This window comes from Staurois parvus, unplaced genomic scaffold, assembly GCF_062004578.1.
Source record: "Staurois parvus isolate SC_StPar_1 unplaced genomic scaffold, SC_StPar_1.0 ptg003026l, whole genome shotgun sequence".
NCBI classification, from domain to species: Eukaryota; Metazoa; Chordata; class Amphibia; order Anura; family Ranidae; genus Staurois; species Staurois parvus.
The window spans coordinates 32,745-49,607 of record NW_028320822.1 but is presented as its reverse complement, the minus strand read 5'-3'; the positions used below and the strand labels follow the sequence as shown (position 1 = coordinate 49,607).

Sequence of the window (16,863 nt, the reverse complement as noted above, 5' to 3'; positions counted from 1 at the left end):
GAGCATCGTTAACTTCCTGTATTCTATCTTCATAGTATTTCTCATAGAATAGGATTAATGTGCCATGGACCTCAAAAATCCCGGTTCATGGCCTCTGTCAATATCCAGTCTGCGTCAATCATGTCTCTGTTTATAGTATAAATGTCTTCCAAGCTGAGCATTCCTGTTTATTGAATACTTGGCCTTCGCAGTTTTCGTAGGGCAGCAGCAATGCAGGTGGTGGAGGAAGTCGAGAGGAACCTGATTCCTCTATGATCTCCTCGGTCACAGAGAGGCAGCATCTAAGTGGATGCTGGCGTCCCATGTGACATCGGTGGCCATCTTGGGTCAGGCAGAGTCTATTTAAGACCCTGGCTCCCAGGTTTGGTGAGCATTGTGCGTGTGGATAGAGTAAGAACAGGTCATCCATCTGTAAGGGACAGTGCTTATTGTCAGGGAGAGGTTCCAGATTAGCAGAGAGTGAAGGGACATGCCATCCATCCTGGAAGCCTCCCCACTTGGGTACAGACCAGCCAGGCAGCATTCTGCCCCTCCAGACAGACGCTGTTGGCACACCTGACACCTGCTGCTATAGAAACTTAGAAAAATGATGGCAGAAAAAGACTGAGTGGTTCCTTGAGTCTGTCCTTTTTTTTTTTTCTTTTTGTTTTGGGGTTTTTTTGTGTGTTTTTTGGTTAACATTTATGCCTGAGTATGCTTGTCCCACGAATGGTTGAAGTTTTTTACTGTTGACTGGCTCACTACCTCTGCTGGAAGTTTATTCTAAGCATCAACTACTCTGTCAGTAAAATAATACTTTCTGAGATTAGTTTTGAACTTTCCTCCAGTAGTTTGAGGTCATGTCCCCGTGTTCTTGATTTTGGTTTCATGTTGAAAACGTTGCCCTCCTGAACCTTATTCATCTCCTTGATGTATTAAATAGTTTCAATTATGTCTTCCCTTTCCTTTCTTTCCTCCAGACTGTACATGTTAAGTTCCTGAAGTCGCTCTTGATATGTTTGATCCCCCAGACCTTTCACCATTTTTGTTACTCGTCTCTGGACTCATTCTATCTTCTCAATATCTTTTTGTAAGTGAGGTCTCCAGAACTGGACACCATATTCTAAATGAGGTCTTACTAAAGATCTATATAGAGAAATCAGGAGTTCTTTCCTCATGCTGATGACCCCTCTAGTGATGCATCTTAGAATTCTTTTAGCTTTCCCCACTGCCTGGCCACTCATCGCTATAAATCTTGTGAGTGCGCCTGGTCAGGTTGTGTTCCCACCGGGCTTGTTGTGCATTACTGAACTTCAATTTTTATAGAGTTGTGTTTTCCACAACTGGACTCTTGAGTTTAGCACTACCTCACCATGCTGCACCTACCCACAAGTTGGATTGTGTCTACCATATTTAAGGCCCTATTATCACAGAAATTGCTTTTAAACAGGTCAAATTTGGGGCCAAATAATTCTGCTATAGAACTTTGTCATATGTAGTTCTACCATTCCTCAGTTTTTGCCAGCAAACACAAATGCTCCTGCGCTTGGGGATGGACTCGATGCAGGCTACAACCACATTAAGAATGTCCTGGAACATGCACACCTTGCTGCCCTCAAATGGACCGGGGGAATCCAAATATACTGAATGGGGAAAGAACAAAGAGAGGGCGCACAGGCCTAGTGCATTACTTGCCTCTTCCTCAGAGCCACTGAGGAAGAGGCAAGTCCTCGAAACGCATCAGCCTTTTGCATGTCTAAACTCCATATTGCGGACTGTTACTCAGCGCGTTGTTGACCCAGCTGTTCTTTTATGATGTGCCTTGACTATATTGTCGTTTGTGAGTACAACACCTACTTTATTTTTTATTAAACATTTTTTATGGTAATGCACTAGGCCTGTGCGCCCTCTCTTTGTTCTTTCCCCATTCCTCAGTTTTTGACTGCCTCTTAAAGTAATAATGAGGATGCCGAGATAGCACTCTGGTTAATGAAGGTCAAAGCAAAGTGCGTTTGGAGATGGTACTGCTTTCTTTGGGAATATTGCAGTAGATGATGGTTTCCAGTGCTCCAGGTGCTGTTCATGGTGGATAAAACGATTGCATTGCCTGTCTATTGTATTACACCCCCTGCCAGACTTGGGAGGTTTTAATTCCCCCATTTAGAAAAGAACAGTTTAGAACCATGGCTAATCCCAACAATACTGCAAGCAGGAGGCCAAGCAGCCTCAGCAATGGTCCCGGGTATGAGCTTTAGCATAATATGGGTTCTGCGTCTGAAATGCATGCCTACGGCCTGTGGAAATACAGCTTTTCCATGCATGTCACTGTAATTTTGGTATTGGGTTGGCATGGAAGTGTTTTGGCCTGAGTGCTTCAGTAGAGGAATACCAAGATCGTATACTATACAACAGACACTATACTGTGAATAAATGTCATTGTTGAGTTCTGGAACTTGGATTATGGGTCTGTAATCTTTGTATGCTATTCTGCTCAAATACAGTTTTGGGGGATTTTCTGTTACTCAATGTCAAAACATAGTGCACAGTAGTAGTGTTGTACTGTGCTAGCCATCCATCAGTGCCGAAAATGTGGAGTTATAGTATATCTAAACCCAAGAACAGAATGTAATATCTTGCAGTCCATAGAGGCTGCTGTCCTGATGATACTGCGTCCCAAGATCAGCACCACTCCCATTGGAGTTACTCCGCTTGCAGGGGGTATTACTGAAGGGATTGCATACATGAGTGGTGGTAAACATATAATTAGAGGTGGAACCACTCAGAAAGTGGCCATGATCTGGGCAAGACCACTTGGACAATGGTCGTGACCTCAGTGAGGCCACCCACAAGGACGGCATAAGTGTGGGCCTTGGGCAGGTGTGACCGTGTCCTGGGGACTGGGACCAAAATGTTTTTAAAATATGCTATCCTAAGGTGATGATCACTCACTCTGTATCTATGAAAGAGCAGTGTTGTCACTCTAGGTCTCTCACTCCTGGGTTTGGACTACAGAACACCTCCCTACATAACACAGGGGTGGTGTTCTGTAGTACACAGAGGTAACATGGGCATGGCTAATAAGACCCCTTGGGATTTCAGCACAGCAAAGACACTGTGTTAACAGCAAACTACCGGAAGTTTCCTGGCTTAATACATTTCTGGCAGGATCACCAAGTTTTTTTTTTTGCACTGATCAATAGATTTAAAAGTGTTTTTAATTGTATTTCAAATTAATTGATAAGGTTCATATACCCCTTAAAGTGGAACTTCACCCTCTCAATGAACATGAACTATTTTTAATCTTTATACTGCTAGTATTAGTAAATAGATAGGAAAGTATATCACCTTTTATTTTGTTTTTTTTTTTACATTTCTTCAGTTACTTTCTGGTTTCCAGGCCTAGGCAACGGATGTCACACATCCCAGGAATCTTCAGGAGGGGCAGAGGGATTTTCTCAGCTAAGCACTCCCTCCTGCCTGCATGCCTAAGCTAAGGGCAGATGGATTCCGGGAAGTAAATGGTACATGAATTATGATTGCCGTCATAAATGCTAGGGGGGGGTTCAAAGTGATAGCATCTTTGGTTTGTTGTTCCGCTTTAACATATGTGCATTAACACACAGCAGCAGAACGCTTGAATGTGAATGAGGCCCTTAGTGGGTTCTGTTTGTAGTTACATTTCACATATAAAGGACCTCCTGACAATACAGGACAGGTACTTACCCTGGATGTGAGTCCTGCTTTTTTAATCAATATGTATGTGTTGAGTGGGTGTGGAGGAAAACTGCTGTGGGTGTAAAGAAGCTGCCCACTGGAAATCCAGTGTTTATCATCTTGTATTATACCGTATAGTAATTCTTCCATTTTTCCTTGTAGGTCACCTTTTCTGAGATCCTCACCATCCAACCATTGCGCTCTCCTTTGTTTGTGCGATTGGAGGAGGAGTAGGGCCAAGACACTTGGCTCTTGGATGCCCACATCGGACGACCCTGCCGCTCCCACCCGCACAGTAAGTGTGGCATTCTGTGATGACTTCATTGAATAAAAGGGGCCAAATCTAATTTTTATATGGGCGATTGGAGAGGAGCACCAGGTGTCCAGAAAAATAACTCGCTTGATGATTTTTATAGTTTGTTTATTGAAAATAAAAGTATGCAAGAGGAGTCAACGTGTTTCGAGGGAATTACCTGCCCCTTCTTCAGGGCTAGTATGTGGAGAGGACGATGCATGGCAAAAAAAAATCCAAAGCCAGTCTATAGAATTTGTGCAAAGTGCAAAGCAAAAATCGGTGTTGTTATATAAAGTTTATAGATAAAGTGGAGTCCTCATTTGGTCTAACCGTGAAGAAGGGGAAGATGATGCCCTCAAAGGGGAAGATGATGCCCTCAAAACATGTTGGCTCCACTTATATACTTTTATCTTCAATAATCAACTAAAAAAATCTTCAAGTGAGACATTTTTCTGGACACCGGGCACTCCAATCACCCAAGTGTTCCCTGCGGTAACGCCTCCATTGCCATTATCAGGAAGGTAGCAACCCAAGACCCCAGTATCGTCTATCACCTACCATCTACAATTGGCACATAACCCATTGGAAGTGATTGCCTCTTTAGCCTCCACACAGTAATCTGCCGCTAGGCAGCCCACAGCAGCACCAGTCCAGCAATGTCTCCACCCAAACTTGATATCCACAAATCTAATCTTTAGGAATCTAATGGTTGTTTTATATCTCTCAAGGACTCTGATGGTGGGATCTCTGCATTTAATCTTCTGGATTTGCACACCTAAGCAGTCTACATAACAGAGTCTCACTCTTCTTGTTGGATTTTTTCATTAAAGGGGATGTCCAGGAATTATCTTTATTGTCAGTATACATTGGTCCAGCTTGGCACGATGGATTTATCCATATCTTATCTCTGGAGGGTCACCAGGGATGCTGTAAACCACCATTGAAGACCATGCTACATATGGAACTAGCCCAGCAATGGGCAAACTACGGCCCGCGGGCCGTATACGGCCCGGCGGACCTTTTAATCCGGCCCGCGGAGCTAGGCTCCCGCTAGGCTCCTCTCACAGTCCGCCCTGAAGACCGGTGTAGCATGAAAATCTGTCTCCAATGAGGATCTGTCCCCCTCGACGTATCTGCGCATGTGCCGGAGATCGCCGATTGGCTGCTAATGCCTGAAACTGGCACATGCGCAGATACGTCGAGGGGGACAGATCCTCATAAGAGACAGATTTTCATGCTACACCGGAACGGCGCGGGAATACGACGAGAGGAACGCGCGGAGTAAAGGTAAGTGAATTGACACAGGGGGGACTTGGGGACTTAATATGGGGGATGAATTAATATGGGGAATGAATTACTATAGGGGGGATGAATTACTATATGGGGGATGAATTACTATATGGGGGATGAATTAATATGGGGGATGAATTAATATGGGGGATGAATTACTATAGGGGGGATGAATTACTATGGGGGATGAATTACTATATGGAGGATGAATTACTATGGGGGATGAATTACTATGGGGGATGAATTACTATGGGGGATGAATTACTATGGGGGATGAATTACTATGGGGAATGAATTACTATAGGGGGGATGAATTACTATATGGGGGATGAATTACTATGGGGGATGAATTACTATGGGGGATGAATTACTATATGGGGGATGAATTACTATGGGGGATGAATTACTATATGGGGGATGAATTACTATGGGGGATGAATTACTATATGGGGGATGAATTACTATGGGGGATGAATTACTATATGGGGGGTGAATTACTATAGGGGGGATGAATTACTATAGGGGGGATGAATTACTATGGGGGATGAATTACTATGGGGGAGAATTACTATATGGGGGATGAATTACTATGGGGGATGAATTACTATGGGGGATGAATTACTATGGGGGATGAATTACTATGGGGGAGAATTACTATATGGGGGATGAATTACTATGGGGGATGAATTACTATGGGGGATGAATTACTATGTGGGGGATGAATTACTATGTGGGGGATGAATTACTATGGGGGATGAATTACTATGGGGGATGAATTACTATGGGGGATGAATTACTATGTGGGGGATGAATTACTATGTGGGGGATGAATTACTATGGGGGATGAATTACTATATGGGGGATGAATTACTATGTGGGGGATGAATTACTATGTGGGGGATGAATTACTATATGGGGGATGAATTACTATGGGGGATGAATTACTATGGGGCATGAATTACTATGGGGGATGGATTACTATGGGGGATGGATTACTATATGGGGGATGAATTACTATATGGGGGATGAATTATTATATGGGGGATGAATTACTATATGGGGGATTAATTACTATGCTTACTATGGGGGAATATTACTATACTTACTATGGATGACACATACACATCATTCATCTACTCTTGGTCCGGCCCCCGGGTCCAATATATGAACCCATTGCGGCCCTCAAGTCAAAAAGTTTGCCCACCCCTGAACTAGCCCCTCATTTTCTAGATCCTCGCACAGCTTCCCTTCTGCACAATGAACACAGGCGGAGTCAGCTGACATTTTGAGAACACCTTGGGGTTGATTTACTAAAACTTGAGAGTACAAAGTGTGGTGTAGCTGTGCATGGTAGCCAATCGGCTTTTAACTTCAGCTTGTTCAATGAAGCTTTGGCAATAAAACCTGGAAGCTGATTGGTTTCTCAGCAGAGCTGCACCAGATTTTGCACTCTCCAGTTTTAGGCAAATCAACCCAATTTGTATTTTTTCAATATAAAAACTAAGCTGTGACATCATCTGACCCGCCTCTTTACCTCCTTCAGTGGACAAAATCATTTAAAAAATCCAAGGTGTTCGCTGAATAGGGGAAGTGCTGGGTGAGCGCCCCCATGTGGTTGGTGTGCAGAGGGGAAGTTATTCGAGCAGGACCCAGAAGATCACGGCTATCACTGTTAGTAGTGCAGGCTACTACAGGCATTTTCAGCATCCCCAGCGGCCCTCCAGATTTAAAATATGGATAATTACATCATGCCAAGCTGTACGTTGACAGTCCAGATAATTCCAGGATTTTCCCTTTTAATATACATTTACAGGAAAGATGGAAACACTCCAAGAAAAGAGGGAACACCCTTTACTCTAAAACAGACAGGATCAGATGGAGGAACTGAAATTTTAACTTTTTAGTAGACTGACCCATTTAAAGAGAACCTGTCACAGATCACAGTACAGCTACTAAGTATTACATTTTTATTGTTATTGCCAACTAATCAGCAGTGAAAAATAAGCTGGTTTCATAGCTTTTAATTTGCTAGTACTTTTGATGAAAGCTGGAGAGAAGTTGCTCGATGACAATGCTACAGATATTGCAAATAATAATTAGAAGGGTAATCCGCAGAGAGAAAATGTTTCTTTTAAAATATAACTACATCTAAAAACAATGATGTAATAAGTTGTAGGTTGCCAGTATTTAGATGTGGCGTCTGCATTAGTTTGCACAGGAGTTTATCAGTTCACTGGATTTCTGGCAGGATCAACAGATACACACACACACACACACACACACACACACATATATATGTATATATATATATATATATATATATATATATATATATATATATATATATATATATATATATATATATATATATAGTGTGTATATGTATATATATATAGTGTGTATATGTATATATATGTGTGTGTGTGTATGTATGTGTGCAGGGGCGGACTGACCATTTGGAAACTCGGGCACTGTCCGAGATCCCGGGGTCAGTAGGGGGCCCCATGAGATGCCCCTGGTACCTTTTTCATAGGCTTTTTTGTGTTTGAGGAAGGACACAGGGGCCCCATGATCCCCTATTGCCCAGGGGCCCCATGAGTTGTCTGTCCGCCCCTGTATGTGTGTGTATATGTATATATATATAATACATATAATTTTTTTTTTTTTTACATTTATCAAACAGATACAACAAAATGATTTCAATAGTAAATTCAGAGCAAATGAGAGAATACCATTTTTACAGTGATTGTAGGTAGTTTTTTTTTTTTTTGTTTGTTTTTGGGGGGGTTGTTTTTTTTACCTTTTTAAAGTGGTTGTAAAGCCTTACATATACCCAGTGAAGTGGCTGTCCTCAGATGATACAGAGAGATGAAATGAATCCTCCTACATAAGTTGTACCTGTGTATCTTCAGTTTTCTGTTCTCTACATCTGCTCAACGTCCAGAATTTATAAAGCTTGTCTGAACTTTCAGAAAGAAGGGGATAGGGAGCTGAAATTATACACAGCAGAACTCAGTGAGGAGAGCAGAGAGCTGATTGGAGGAAAGAGACACACTCCCTTCACACAGCTCACAGGAACAGAACTGGCTGCAAATCACAGGCTATATGCTGGAGAAGGTCACCTTTTTTCTCTTGGTGTCAGGAAAACGTGTCAGATGTGGTTCATGCTGATAACAGAGGAAAGAGGCAGTAGAGAGAAATGACTCTTAGTGCTCTTAATTGAGACAAGTACACACTATAGAGGGATATTCTTTGTTCATATTTCATGTCTGAGGTTAACAACCACTTTAAATTGGAAAGCCACAGTCTCAAGTAACACTGACTGTGTTTAATCCTTAGGCTCCAAGTATCAGTACACAGATAAGAAAATACATTATATTTACTTGTTTTAATTTTTTTTTTTACATTTCTTCAGTTACTGCCTAGGCAAATGATGTCCTGCATCCCAGGAGTCTTCAGGAGGGGAGGAGGGGCTTTCTCAGCTAAGCACATCCTCCTGGCTGCATGCCTGAGCTAAGGGCAGATGGATTCCAGATTCCAGGAAGCAAATTCATCTGCCCTTACTTAAGATATCCACCATCAGAAATGCTAAAGGAGTTTTTTCACTGTAATTTCTCAGCAAAATAAATCATGGAGACATGGTTGGATGGGGGAGTTTGCTTTTAATAATAAAAATGAATTAAGTAGTGTTTTTGGTTCGTTCTGTTCAGATGCAGTGTAGTTCTGCTTTAAGGATATCCAAGTAGTTATATATACATATGATTTTTTTTCATGATGTGAGCCCAGATCTATAAAACAGACAGTGCAGTCAGCACCCTTGCTTAAAAACTGCTGTGAGAACAATAAACCCAGAGCTATGTGTAATATTGCAGACTTTTTGTAATGTGAGCTGGGAGGATTTTGTACATTCTCGATGAGTCAGAGAGCTTTCAGTGTGAATATTGGACACAGACATCTGGTGAGTTGGCACTGAGATAGGGCACTCAGACACCGGACAAGATTTAGTAAATGTTATTGCATATTCTTTCATTAAAGTCCCAATTTTTAGGTCTGCAAAATGGTGGAATACCTTGAAAAACGCAATTGGTTTTCTTTAAAGAGAACCAGTCACCAATGGACATTTGTAAGAGTCTGGATCTCCTCCCTTGTGTTGGCATGCCCATGCCTCTTATATATCAGCGAGTGCTGTTTTTACCCAATGGAGTGTCTGTCTTCAACACTGGGCTCAGGGAAGAGAGAGGATCAGATGTTGGAGGGGATGCATGAATGAACTGTCAATGTCTGTCCAGGGTGGAGTTCTCCTTTAAGTATATGGGCATTAATCTTTTCACACCATGTGAATGTCAGCACTGTGTGGCTCATCTTTGCAGTGATTGGTGATAGTCTGCGGCGTGTTCTCTTTGTATAGGATGCCAGTGTGGTACAATTGGGGACATGTCTTGTTATAGGGACTACACAGGGGTGATGTGTTCGGAGGTCTGTGCCAGCATCATGAGTCCTCTATCTCTGTCTCTACAATATGGCCTATAGAATTCCATCCTACAAAGCAAATACCCACAGACTGGCCTTTCTTTCTTGCCAATCCACTGCTAATTAGTCCTTCGTTAGACAAAACCATCTTTAAAAAAAAAAAAAAAGCTCCATCTGACTTGTCCGCCTGAATGTTCCCAGCCCCCCCTTTTTTCACGAACAGCAGGAGTCCTTTACTGTGAAACCCCCTTTAAACAGAGACCACACACAGGACGGGATCTGGAGTCCGATAACTATTTGTCTGATGGTATAGACGTTCTCTTCTATACTGGCTCCAGAATGGAATCTGTATGCTGTGATATGACGTATGCCCAGAGATGATGAACAGGTCTGAGTCTGAAGTCACACCGACCACTAGGACGCGTTTAAAGCCCAAACTCCCAGCAATTAGAAACAAATCTTCCCTCTTCCCTGCACTCACCAGGAACAGTGTAAGGGACCGTCTGGTGGTACCTCTAGCACTCCACTGGTCAGGTTTCCCCAGAGCGCGGAGTCTAAGTCCCGGAGCACTTGTTCACCAGGGCCCCTGATGGTGGGGATGGACTTGGAGCGCACCGAGACCAGGTCGTGACTACTGGGTACACCCACCAGTGGTAGAGGCTTCTGCCAGAGGCTCCCGCAGGGTAAGAGCCTGATATGAGGAGGTCGGGAGATCCCGACGGGATGGATGAGCAAATGCAGGGTCAAACAAGCCGAGTCGGGAGTCGTGGGGTCAGTGCGGTACAAAGCAGCGGGCAGAGAATAGTCGGGTCACACGCCAGGTCAGCAACAGTAGATCAGATCCAACAGGGGGCATCCAGGAGAGAGGTCAGGCAAGCCAAGGGTCAGAGCAGGAGAGTACAGCACAGTCAGGGACAATCCGGGTCAGCAACAATCAGAATTCAGGTATACACAGGATCAGGAACATAAAAAGACCAAACGGCAACCAATGACAGCTCAGGGGGATTTAAATACCGCGCCCTGCGCTGTCATTGGTGCCAGGCGCGCACCCGTGGATCCTAGTGCGCATGCGCGAGTTCCGTCGCCGCGGCGATCCCTGACAAACAGGCATGAATACTTACCCTATCCCCAGCTTCGGGACAGCACTGCTCTCTTCTTCTTGAAGTTCCGGTCTGTGGGCGGGGACGTTGCGCCATCACGCACAATTCAGAGTTCTGTCACTGCCCGTGTAATATGTGTGGCGGCAAAAGGGTGGGCTTTAGTGCTAACGGTTGTAAACTGGCAGAACCAATCATATGCCCGCTGTGATAGCCAATCGCAATGGTCACATGATCAGCAATCTCTCCTGCCCCTTGAGTGTTCAAAACCCCTTTAAAGAGAAGCCAGGACAGATGGGAAGGGGTTTAAGTCGTTTTTAACTCTGTGTTTTTTAGATTAACACATTGAGCACAATAATTGAAACTTTCCCCAGTAAACTACTTGTTAAAATTCTTACCATAGCACTTGCAGTTTACAATGTTGAGCGATGTTGGCTCCTGCCCTCTCAGTGCTACTTCCCTGAAATTCTGTTATTCACAGGAAGGAGTTAACAATGGACAGTGCAGTCTCAAACTAGTCTGTTAGCTTGGAGAAGGGATGGAGAGGAAGAGGGAGGAGCAGGGGAGAACCTTGACATCCTGGGCTATGGGGCTGTGTGTTTCTATTGATGCACACAGTGTAGGGAGACACAACTTTAGTTCCTGCATGCAAGTTTGACTCTGCAAGAGAATGGCGCAATCCTGAAACAGCTTAAACAGAAACATAGGCAAGGAATTAAAAGATGATTTAGCCTAAACAGTTCACCCCTGAAAGGGCCGCTGATTTGCCCCGGATTCCTTCACAAGTTCAGAGCGGCAGCAGCCACGCACACAACTACAATCACTCTCAGGGTCAATAAACAGGGTTGCCTTCCTTTTCTATGTATTGCTGAATAACTGGGATAGGACGTAGGGAGCTGTGGGATACTCCAGAACCGTGAGCTGTAGCAAAAAGGATACTCTTCATACAACAGTTCCTCCAGTGGTGGCCCCAACCAGGGGCGGACTAACCATTTAGCCACTTGGGCACTACCTGAGGGTCGGGGGTCAGTAGGGGGCCCCATGAGATGCCCCTGGTACCTTTCATAGGCTTTTTGGGTGTGGTTTGAGTGTGGGCGAGGACACAGGGGGCCCCATGATTTGATATTGCCCGGGGGCCCCATGAGTTGTCAGTCCACCCCTGGCCCCAACTATAGACAGCACTGAGAAACCATATGCAATGTCCCATTTAGCCACTTGGGCACTGCCCAAAGGCCGGGGGTCAGTAGGGGGCCCCATGAGATGCCCCTGGTACCTTTCATAGGCTTTTTTGGGTGTGGTTTGAGTGTGGGCAAGGACACAGGGGCCCCATGAGTTGTCAGTCCACCCCTGGCCCCAACTATGGACAGCACTGAGATACCATATGCAATGTCCCAGGCCAGGCAAACATTTACGCTTATTACACAAAGGGTTGCAGCAGCAGTAGACACTAGAACCCTGCATAAAGGTCTGTACTCAGCGTCCCTGGATACTGGGATGCCACCTTCCAATATCTGAAGACTTTCCTCAGTGAACCTTCCAGACCAGATCCTCAGAAGAAAATCCCTTGTATGGCTGCAGCAAGTCTCAACAAGTAGGCCCCTGGGCACAGCAGAAGCTGGGACCTCGGTGAATACAGGCAGTTTTTCAACTGGGCTGCCTGGAGGGGCAGTAGCCCTTCAGGCTGTGAACTTCTCCTGGACAAGAACTATACTGCCTCAGGTCCCAGGGCTATTTATGCACTCTCCAGCCACTTACTGGTCACCCTCGCCCAGGGATTGGCTGGAACCACATAAATATTTAGGCTGCTGATTTGCATCCTCTCAACCCACTTTCTTCTGGAATCCTCCAGATGGCAGGGGAGAGCAATCAAACCTGCAATCTGCAGATCCCAGAGCAGATCAAACCAATCACAAACTGCTTCACTGATTACAGTGGAGCCAAATAGAACAAAATTGACATAACCTTCCTAGCAGCCTATCTAGAAGGGTACTATAGATAGATAGATAGATAGATAGATAGATAGATAGATAGATAGATCTCTGGATAGCTGGATTTAAGTAGAAGAGTGTTGAAAGGAGGTCTCACCTCTGGAGCTGCAGCTGTACATGTGATTTGCCTCTTGCCTGCCTGAAGCCCCTCCTATTCTCTACCGCCCTATAAAAAGCATTGAAATGACAGCCTATGGAGCATATCTACTGGATTTTGGGTTATTGCGATTACTAAGGGTTAGGGGGGGAACTGCTGAGAATTTTGGGGAGGCAAACCTATGCAAATTTTGGTCCTGTAGGTCCGTTGTGGATTACTCATCCACAAACCCTTGCTGCAAAGAGAACTATCTAGGTCTGTAGGTTCTGACATGTGAATCAATTTTCTCACCTGTAATCTCTAGTATGTCCTGTATGGTGGGCACATTCTGCTTCCTTCTGATGGAGAACCTGAAATAATGAAAATAATCCTTATTCTGCGCTCCAACAGTGCACAGCACAGCCATCCAGAGCAGTGTGATTACAGTGAAGCACCAACACACCGCCCCCTAGCACTCCCAGCACACAGTTAACTCTTTGATTGGCCCACATGTTAACCCCTTCCTGCCCAGTGCCATTAGTACAGTGTCAGTGCTTTTTTTTTTTTTTTTAGCACTGATCACCGTATTGGTGTCACTGGGGATGTCAGTGACACCAAGTCAGTCCCCCCCGCGTCCGAATGTCTGCCGCAGTCCCACAGTTCTATAAGTCGCTGATCGCTGCCATTACTAGTATAAAAAAAAATCCAGTATCTATATTGCCATTTGTAGACGCTATAATGTTCACGTAAGCCAATTAATTTACACATATTGGGAATTTTTTTAGTAAAGACATGGAGCAGAATACATTTTGGTCTAAATTTATGAAATTTGAATTTTTTAAATTTTTTTACTGGACATGTTTAATAGCAAAAAGTCAAAAATATTTTTTTTCTATAAAAAATTTTTTATAGCGTAAAAAATAAACGCACAGGTGATCAAATTCCACATCCTTACTGTTCTAACAGTATAGAGCCCCTTATGTAGTTTAAGGTTAAACCGCTGCTTGTACAGTTTCATTGAGTGGTCATGTGTCTTCTTAAGAAATCTGGGACTGAATGATTTACTTCCTGTTAGAATCCCCTTTTAGATATTTATATGTTGCCATCATATTTCCCTTTAAGTGTCTCTTCTCCGGGGAGAATAACGTAAATGTTTTCAGTTGTTCCTTAAAGTGGAGCTCCACCCAAAAGGGGAAGTTGTGCTTTAAGGACTGCTCCCCCGCTCCCCATTAAGGATTAGAATCCGAATTTGACAGGTACCCACTCCCACTTCCGGTCCGATCGCCTAGGCAATCAGAAGTAGAAGGTGTCCTCCCTCCCTGTAGTCTTTTGGGACACGTGACAGGTCCCAGAAGACTACAGGACCATTCATGAAGCGCAGCGCTACTCGCGCATGTGCAGTGGGTACTCCAGTGTGAAGCCATAAGCTGTCACAGCCGAGTGCCCACACTGAAGATGCCGGCCTCCTGGAATACAGGATGGCCGTTGAAACGGGCTGCAGGGGACACACCGCGGCACTGAGGGACAGGTAAGTGGCTGTTTTTTAAAAGTCAGCAGCTACAGTTTTTGTAGCTGCTGACTTTAATTTTTTCCCAGCGTGAGTGGAACTCCACTTTAACTGAGGTCCTCCAGTCCTCATATTGGCTTTGTTGTCCTTCACTAGACTCTCTGGACATGCTTCTTGAATACTGGTGATGGCATACTCAAGATGTGGCCAAACCAGAGTCTTGTAAAGTGCTTCTAATAAAACACCATAGTATAAGGATATTATGGCAATGTCTGTACATATAATGAATTGTGTATTTTTTGGGGGGCTATGGATATTAGTTTGGGCGACAGGCACAGAAGAGCTCTGAGATGCCAAGCCTGCTCCTCCGTCTGTAGGTTGACATGAAGATGGTAGCTATAAAATCCTGAACCTGATCTTCTCCTTACAGGCCCAGATTCTGTGCTGATTATATAATGCAGTCCTTGGAATGTTTATAGAGCAAACTGAAGTTTCTAAAAGTCTCTGGTATCCTGGGAAATCTCTCTCCTATCAATGGCATGTGACTCCAGACTGAACAGGGTTATAACCTCTTCCCCACACAGTGTGGAGGATTGTACCAATCTTCTCCCTCCCTTGCCTCTTCCCTCACCCTCTACTTCTTTCTCCTACCCCCTCATCTCGCCTTATAGTCAGCTAGAAAAGGGTTAAATAATAATTAGGCTCTTCGTTTTCGTGATTTCAAAAGCAAAATTCAGTTGTGTCTTGTAAATATCCCCACAAAGAGAAGACCGCGGGGAGGAACATGGGTTCTCAGTGGGTAATTAATCCAGAATACACATTAACCTTTTAATGGGCATTGGCTCGGAGATGCTCGCAGCTCCCTATTGTGGGTGGAAGTCCGCCACGGCCTTATTAAAACTAGTTAAAACAAACTTTGGGCCAAGCATCACGTGCCAAAAAACTTGAGGTTGCAGCATCCAGGCATGGGATGCTGACCGCATGTTAACTCTCTCACCTCTCCAGTGTTGTGCAGGACCATGGCTACAAGATGCAAGTGAACAAAACATCTCAACCTTACAAAGGCTTCCTAAGCAAGTGGTCACACCAGTTCTAATAAATTGTTTATTAATGTCAGGCCTTTCTAATTCCACTTTAAAACCTGTTTTAATCTCTTTCCTAGCCCTTCCCTGCAGTCCAAGGCACTTGACTAAACGCAAGACTAGTTCTGGAAGATGACGTCTCTTTAGATATACATGTCCACAGTAATCAATCACTGACAGCAGGGGTCCCCAAACGTTCTAAACAAAGGGCCAGTTTACTGTCCTTCAGGTTTTGGGGGAGGGGGGCAGACTGTGGCCAATGGGAGTAGAAAATGTCTTGGTGTCAGTGGGAGGTAAACAGTGCCCCATCTTTGGTATGGGGGGGGATAGTGCCCCATCTTTGGTGTCAGTGGGAGGAATAATGTTCCATCATTACTGTCAGTGGGAAGAATAGTACCCCATCATTTGTCAATGTGAGGAATAGTGCCCCATCATTGGTACCAATGTATGGAATAGTGCCCCATCATTGGTGTCCGTGAGAGGAATAGTGCCCCATCCTTGGTGTCAGTGAGAGGAATAGTGCCCCATAATTGTTGTAATGAGAGGAATAGTGCCCATCATTGGTGTCAGAGGAATAGTGCCCCTTCCTTGGTGTCAGTGAGAGGAATAGTGCCCCTTCATTGGTGTCAGTGAGAGGAATAGTGCCCCATCATTGATGTTAGTGAGAGGATAAGTGCCCCATCATTGGTGTCAGAGGAATAGTGCCCCATCATTGGTGTCAGAGGAATAGTGCCCCATCCTTGGTGTCAGTGAGAGGAATAGTGCCCCATCATTGGTGTCAGTGAGAGGAATAGTGCCCCATCATTGGTGTCAGTGGGAGGAATAGTGCCCTATCATTGGTGTCAGTGGGAGGAATAGTGCCCTATCATTGGTGTCAGTGAGAGGAATAGTGCCCCATCATTGGTGTCAGTGGGAGGAATAGTGCCCCATCATTGGTGTCAGTGAGAGGAATAGCGCCCCATCATTGGTGTCAGTGGGAGGAATAGTGCCCCATCATTGGTGTCAGTGGGAGGAATAGTGCCCCATCATTGGTGTCAGTGGGAGGAATAGTGCCCCATCATTGGTGTCAGTGGGAGGAATAGTGCTGTATTGTCTGTGTCAGTGGCAAGAACTGTGCCCCACTGTTGCTGTCAGTGGGGGGTAATAATGCCCCAAGGGCTCGAAGAAGCAAGCAAAGGGCTGCATCTGGCCCTCGGGCCGCAGTTTGGAGACCACTGATATACAGGAATGAGCAATGAACAGGCACATCTATATCCCCTGACAAGAAGTCTGGAATCACCACTCTTGGAAAATGTTCATTCAATTGTTTAATTGTGTATAAATAAAAAACTAATCACAGACATGGCTCAAACCTATTTTCATTCA

General features: G+C 44.5%; 1 protein-coding gene across 1 annotated transcript in view; it reads left to right on the top strand.

Moving 5' to 3' along the window:
- Nucleotides 1-3,836: 3,836 nt before the first annotated feature.
- The window catches only part of LOC149428698 (numb-like protein), a gene marked incomplete at its 3' end in the record, with an annotated part of 42,381 nt that continues 29,354 nt past the window's right edge, over nt 3,837-16,863 (top strand). The window contains exon 1 of the mRNA XM_089667101.1: nt 3,837-3,988. The remainder of the gene's footprint in view (nt 3,989-16,863) is intronic.